Below are 7,817 nucleotides of genomic sequence, written 5' to 3' on the forward strand. Positions count from 1 at the left end.
TAATATTTTTTCTGGGTCTCTAATACCCATTTTCTACTCTTAGATACTTTTCAATGTATCTGACAAGTTAGACAGGTGTCAGTATTTGGTGTGTATATGTGTATCTGCATGTGAGGGTTTATAAACCCCTTAACAAATGCACACACATACATACAACATTTATGATAATTGTATAGTAATAATAGAGTTCTATAGTATTTTAAGTAATATCACAGAGCCATGTGTATTAGAAGACTCTCATCTGATTGACTAAGAAAACAATATCCTCTATCCCATTCTTCCTGTTATGGAACCAGAGACAAACTTCTCACTTCCAAACAAGAAGAGTCAGAAAAGTGACTAGGTTGTAGACTGAGAGAGGAGTGGTGATTAATCAAAAGACAGTGTAGTTGCCAAATAATGGGTCTGGCTGCTCCCTGTAGGAGAGAACAATTAAGATGAGAGACCAGTTATTGAGGCAAAAGAAGGTAACTTTATTTGAAAAGCTGGGAGAGAAATGAATTACAGTAGATGGGGTAGAGAGAGAAGATGGGAGGGGAGGGGAGGGGGGATAGTAGGGGATAGGAAAGGTAGCAGAATACAATAGTTACTAATAGGGCATTATGTAAAAATGTGGACATGTAACTGACGTGATTCTGCAATCTGCATTTGGGGTAAAAATTGGGAGTTCATAACCCACTTCAATCTAATGTATGAAATATGATATATCAAGAGCTTTGTAATGTAAACAACCAATAAATATATATATATATAAAAGAAAATGGAGGACAGTCAGCCAAAGTCCATGTTGTTCCTTGGGCCAGTGACTGGAAGTGGGAACAAAGAGATGCAAATAAAATCAAGAAGTTATCCTTGAGTTTCAGACCACAGGTGTCATAAGGGTTGGATGCATTCAGTTGATGCTATTGGACCTCCTGAGGTTTCTGTAATTCAGTTTCATGTTAGTATTGATGCCCATCTTAAGCTATACATTAATAGACCATAGTTTCTGCTACCTACATACAAGAATGCAGAGTTTTTAAAAAATGTTTTAAGTAGGGTGCAGTGGCACACACCTGTAATCCCAGTGGCCCGGGAGGCTGAGACAGGAGGATCACAAGTTCAAAGCCAGCCTCAGCAAAAGTAAGATGCTAAGGAACTCAGTGAGACCCTGTCTCTAAATAAAATATAAAATAAGTCTGGGGATGTGGCTCAGTGGTCAAGTGCCCCTGAGTTCAATCCCCAATACCAAAAAATAAATTAATTAATTAATTAAATAAAATAAAAATGTTTTTTGTTGTAGATGTACACAAATACATTTATTTTGTTTGCTTAGGAGATTCTGGGGATTGAACCCAATACCTCACACATGCTAGGCAAGCATTCTACCACATAAAGCATAAAATGGACCACTGTTACAGTTCCTTGAATGTATTCTGCTGGGTGATTTGAACAGAAGCAGTGATATAATAGGAAAGAAGATAAGGAGATACATTTCATAAGCAAATATGTGATCTCATTTTATTTCCACAAGAATCCTATAAGGTAGGAGGTATTAAATATTTACCGTTTTACAGATGAAGAAATACAGGCCTTGAGAGGCAAAGGAGCTTGCCCAAGAACACATTGCCAGAAAATGAAATTCTAAACCATATCTTTCTAAATCCAATACCTATGTTATTTCTGCTATACTATTTGGAATGAATAGTATACTGGTACACGTTAAGAAAGGATCTCTGGAACTGATTGCCTAAGGATGAAGTAGGTGTAGAGTCTTGGCAAGCCAATCTTATTTATCTCAGCCTCATTATCTTAAAACTGGAACAATAACAGTACCTACCTCCTACAGTAGTTGAAGATTAAAAGAGTTACAAATAAAAAAGAATAAGAAATAAAATGATTAAAAGATTTAACACAAGAAAGGTACCTCCTGTGCCTAGAGCAAAAACATTAGCTATTTAGTGTTATCTTACTGTGCTTTGGAGCCTAAGCCCTCAGGGTATACTGGTGGCACAAAGTTCTCATACTTCTGGCTTTCATCCTCCCATATATCACCTGGGGCCTGTTTGGCAAGGATCAGCTACTCTAAAAGAAGGCAGTTTCCTAGTGGCCTGCCATGAAACTTAAGCTTTTATTGAACAAATGAGATCATCCAATTGGCTTTTAATGTTACTCAGTTCAGCTTTTTTTTTTTTTTTTGAGAGAGAGAGAGAAGGAACTTTTAATGCTGGGGGTCACTGCCACTTAGAGTAAAATATTAACTGGATATTTTGAACATAAAACAGCTTAATATTTAAAGGAATACATTTATATTTTAAAAAAACAGGTCTTCATCCCAATTCAGCCTTACAAATATTTTTGTCTCCCAGAGTTTCAGAATCTAGTCTCCTGTAATTAGTAGATAGTTTGATGAGGAATGTGACATATTCTGTCCACTTAGGAAAGGCAGGGCTGCAGGTAAATTGCTACTTGGGTAAGAAAGCATATGGGGGGAGTCAGCACTGTGGGCCCATTTTATAGAATTTTCTTAACCTTATGTTCCCACTATCTTTATCCATCTGTCTCTTAATATTTTCCCCTCAGGACTTAGGGCCCTAAGTTCGTTTAGGATATTTAGGTGCCAACTCATTCTGCTGGGTCCTGCTGAGAAAGAGTGAAGTTAGGGAAAAGTGACCTGAAGTCCTTGTTCCCCCTCAGGTGTGACATGGAGAGTTAAGGGTATTCAGCATCAGGACAGTCCAGAGGCCCATGGAGGCAGTTAGTGGTTGAATGGATGAAGAATACACAGGGCAGGTATCATGCTAATGTTGTGGGACAGGTTGCTCAGAAAATGCACTAAATCCCAGTTTTGTCCAAATTGAAGAGTTTTTATTTAGCTGGCCTGCCAGTGACTGCTCCCCGCAGGACTCATAACTGTTTCTGCGAGGAACAGCCCAGAGCCTGAGCATTTTAGGATATTTAAAGGCAAAAACCACACCTGGGTTGACATAGCTGCAAGCAAGCAGGTACAGAAACTGAATTGGACAGTTAGTGAGACAATGCAATTGGTACATTGGCATTTCCCATGGGACTTTCCAGGTTGGCATAGCAGCAAGCATGCAGAAGGGAAGGGGGTCAAAATGACCCTAGTTCAATACACATTAGAGAATGGTTACTAAAGTCTAGAAAATCAATCTCTGACAAGGTACATTGCCCAAGAAAAATGGAAACCAAAGAGAACAATTTTACATTGTATAAGAATTGCTATTTTGTGTTGCCAAGTATGTTATGCTAGGTAACTATTAATGGGTACAGAGTCAGGGCTTTCCCATGGAAGAAGCATTTCTTACATGATATGGAGTCTCAGAGTAAAATGGAGTCTGTTTGGTCATTGTCCATAAAGCCTGGCCCATAACACTAAGACAACAATAAATAGACAGCAAAGAATTTTTTTGTGAACAATTAGTATGAAAGCAATCAGTATTATCAGATAGTCTCTGAAAACTATGAAGATAGTAATTTATCAAAGCTTTAGGTGGGATCCACATGTTACTGATCTGTGAGTGGAGGCCAGTTAAGACTTTTAGAAACATAAGCAGAGTTGTTAGAAATACATACACAACATTTAGTTTTTGTAATGTCTCAGATGTCCTCATGAGCTGTAGTTAAGATATCTAATGCCATCTGATTTTTGTAAAATACTTTTCTATTTGTATTGCCTCTGTGTTTAGTAGAGATCCCTTTATTTCTGTCACTTAGGGCCAGAAAATTATACTAGCAAACACAGATCAACCCTGCCCATGTAGGAGGTTAGGAAGATTAGCAGGTCTCAAATTAAGTCAAAAGCTTGAGACTCTGACAGTCTCTTTTGTTAATTATTAGACACTCCTCTCTATGAACCCTTGCTTTATAGCCTCTACCTTTACTTACTTTTGGTGGGGCTGACAAAAAAAAAAAAAACTATTAAAAGAACTATTACCTTTCCTTTATCTTTTTTAGTTTTGGACACTTTCTTAAATTTATATTCTGAAACAATACTAATGAATGTTATTATCTATGTATTTAATTTACATAATAAATTTCATCCCAGGAGAGGGATCAGACAATATAGCATATTGTCTGTGCCTTAATCTTTTTCCAGGTTTCACTCAAGGGGTTACAGCACAGAACAATTTTGAGCCTGACCTGTCTCCCTTATCATTATCATAATGTCATTAACATTAAGTGAGTTTACCACTGTCAATTGTGCCCAGAGTCTCCTTTTAGGCCTTGAGGAGGCCCCATCAAGATCATCTGCAGCTGCCTGGGGGCAGGCTGAGAAACAGTGCTGGGACTGCCAGCACTGAGTTGAAAAGATTTAACTCTTTTGTAACTCCCTTTTTCTGGTGCTCTACTATCCTTGCTTACCATAAGCAGTGCCTTTTGGCACTTTCAACTTAGTTTCTGCCTGTTCAGATTCCTTATTTTGCATAAATGTCTGTACATACAGAATATCTTCCGTATACTTTATCTCTGACAGACCAAGATTGCATAATAATCCAGAAAACCATTTAAAGGCCAGATTATGTTACAGCAAAACATCTTTTTCTTAGATAGGCTTATACCTATAGGTGGCCCATTCAACCACCTATCTTGGATCTATCTTTCCAAGAGCCTACTGAAAAATAGACAAATAAGAGAGGACAACCAAAACCAGTTCTGACAGATGGGAACCTTTAAAACAGACAAACTTGCACACACACATTTTTTGCTTAGCTTAGGTAGTGAGGGATATAGGGTAGGTGGAAGAGTGGAAGTCACTGTGGCTAACTCAGATTCTCCTCCCCACTCATTGTTGGCATCATTTCTGGAATCAGAAATCAGGAAGTGTTGGTCTTGAGGAGGTCTAAAGTTTGAGTCAGAATACTGAATGTTTCTAGAGTCTAAAAAATTCCCTTCCGGGGCCAGCGTGAGCGCCCTGCAGCGCCTGGTGGAGCAGCTCAAGCTGGAGGCCAGCGTGGAGAGAGGATCAAGGTCTCTCAGGCTGCGGCAGAGCTTCAGCAGTACTGCATGCAGAATGCCTGTAAGGATGCTCTGCTGGTTGGAGTTCCAGCCGGAAGCAACCCCTTCCGAGAGCCCAGATCCTGCATTTTACTCTGAAGACTTGGAAGAAGTTTGTTGAGAAATGCCTTGAGCACAAAGTAATGAATGACTGACTCCAAGTCTCAAGAAAACACTTTTCTTTAGCCAAATGACTGAGATATTTCAGACCTTTCCAGTGTCCTGATCTTACAGCCAAAATTCTACAGAAATTAATGATTTTCTACTCAAATAAGGAAACTGAGTGAAGAAATAGAATTGTTTTAAGTAATAATGGCTTGGTTCTTCTGAAGAAGTGCTTTGTATTAAGATAAAAACCTTACCACCAAATACACCAAAATAACCTCTTTAATAAGTGAGTTACTGGTGTTGCTATACCTAGGATATCATGTATGTTTTATTAACTGGATGTTTACATTTTAGGAAGGAAAACACTTTTGTTTATTAAAAAAATGGATTATTTGTAATTTGTTGTTCCTAAGATTTTTATACTATAATAAAATTTGTTCTATCATAAATTTACAATTACTAAATGAAGACAAGAAAGTATAAAATTGTGGGGGAAGAATAGACTTTACTAATCGAATGATGCCTTGATTTTTTTCTAAATAAGATTGTTTTATTTAACACAAGAGGTGTTGTTTAGAAAGATTCATGTTATGATATATATTAGGTTGTCCCATTTTATGTATGAAGCAGATTTGATCTCTTTTTAAGTTCCTTTACTTTATAGTTGTGGTTGTACTTTTAAAAAGATACTACATTATTTCATGCCTTTTAAAAAATGTTTAAAGTAGGACCTACATACAGAACACTGCAAATAATTGAAAACAAAGTAATGTGAAAATATTATGACCTAAAAGAATTCTTCATGTCACAAGGGTTTGACTTTGATGATGTGCCTTTGATTTAATTTGGGATACTTTTAGAAGGATACTTATTGTTTGTAATAATCTTTGAAGATCTTGGAAATAAATTCTGTTTAATTCATCATTTTCTATGACAGCAAAAAAATAAATACATAAAAAATTCAAACAACAGTGTTTTATCATCTTTTGAGTTTGTTTGTTTGTTTGTTTGTTTGTTTGTTTTATCCTAGGCCTCTTTCTGGTACGTTAACATAAAGCCCAGAGGGCCATCTGGGTAATTTTGGTGTATTTTCCCCTGTCAGAATCCTCTTTCTCTTGACTAATTTTTATTTTTAAATCTAGAGTCTTAACCCGCAGCAGGTGCTTTCTTGTACTTTTCATCCTGCTTTCCTGAGTGTGCTCTTGACTGCAGAAGTAGGCCATCCCCTGGTATGCCTGGGTCTGTCAGGATCTCTTATCAGGCATTTGCAAAAGTTTACAGAGTTAATCCCTGCAGTTTGGGGCAATGCCTGTATTGTCCCAAGGCAGAATACAGACCTGAAACATCCTTAAAAGGTCAAGGACCTGGTCTAGTTGGCCCTTCTCTCTCTTCTCTTCTGTAGCATTAGGAAGAAATTTAGCAGAATTCCAGAGTCAAGAACAGCTTTTTTCTTCATGTTCTGCCCAGTATTGGTGTCACAAGACAGACAAAAGCGGGGAGGGATTCAAACAGAACACCCACCTGGCCACATCCCCAAAGGGAGCTTAGGCACTTCTTGGCTGAAGACATATTACTGTAAACCCTGGGTCTGACAAGAGGTCCTGTTATAGGATGTGAATCACCATTATACCATATTAAGTCACCACAGAACCACAGGTTAGGACTCACTCAGATTTAATAACCAAAGACCCAAAGCCATGGAACCACAAATAGTTTCACTGTCACTCACACATGCATTCAAGAATTTAAGCATTGCCTCCCTTGTCTAACCCCTTTTCTGGGAGCTCAGCCCTAGAGTGCACTCGAACCACCTCTCTCCCCCTTTCCTGGGAGCTCAGCCTGTGCTTAAGCTCTTTTTTCTCCCCATTTTTCCTGTAAATCTGTGGTTTCCACTCCAAACTACCATAGAGTGTATTATGCTGCTCTGAGAGGTTATCAAGCTCTCCTTCTATCCACAAGGATAAGCCTGACTCGTGGACCTGACCTTATTCTGCAGCCATTAGCTGGTTTCTGGTGAATTAGTCCTTCCCTCCTTTGAGTTCAGTTGTGGCTCAGCCTTTCCAGAGAACCAGAGCACCAACCTGAAGGGAACTCAGAAAACCATCAATAGCACACTCTCTAGTCTGCCTTGGCACACCGCTCCTCTGGTCCAGCCAAGCTATGTATTTACTGGCTCAAAGGGCCAGTATGGTTGGAATCTCTTTAAAAAAAAACATTTGTTTTTTTAAGTTATAGGTAGACACAATATCTTTATTTTATTTTTATGTGGTGCTGAGGATTGAACCCAGTGCCTCATGCATTCTAGGTGAGCATTCTACCTCTGAGCCACAACCCCAGCCCTATGGTTGGAATCTCTCTGGGGTCTCCAAAAATGTCTTGGAAATCATGTTTAGCAAAAGACCAAGCACAACTTGGAGGGTTGTAGATCTCCCATTTATTTACCCTAGAAGACCCAGATGCTCTTAAATTCTGGGCCCTGAGCTGAAGTTACATGGGGCTTTTATAGAATTTTTTTTGAGAGGAAAAGTTTATTTGGGGGATTCATGGTTATAGAGGTCTCAATCCCTTAACCTCATGTTCCCATCATTCACATCTGTTTGTCCCCTGTCACTAACAACAAACATTCTCGAAACAAATATCTTACTAGAATATCTGTAGAAGAATTTCCAGACGCAAAATTCAGGTTTTTGAGTTTTTTGTTGTTCTTTTAA

At 38.4% G+C, this 7,817-nt stretch overlaps 1 pseudogene; it reads left to right on the forward strand.

The window, feature by feature from the left end:
* Positions 1-561: 561 nt before the first annotated feature.
* LOC101956629 (guanine nucleotide-binding protein G(I)/G(S)/G(O) subunit gamma-10 pseudogene) lies at positions 562-5,367 on the forward strand (annotated as a pseudogene).
* Positions 5,368-7,817: the final 2,450 nt, after the last annotated feature.

This window comes from Ictidomys tridecemlineatus, chromosome X (genome assembly GCF_052094955.1).
Source record: "Ictidomys tridecemlineatus isolate mIctTri1 chromosome X, mIctTri1.hap1, whole genome shotgun sequence".
In the NCBI taxonomy this organism is placed as follows: domain Eukaryota; kingdom Metazoa; phylum Chordata; class Mammalia; order Rodentia; family Sciuridae; genus Ictidomys; species Ictidomys tridecemlineatus.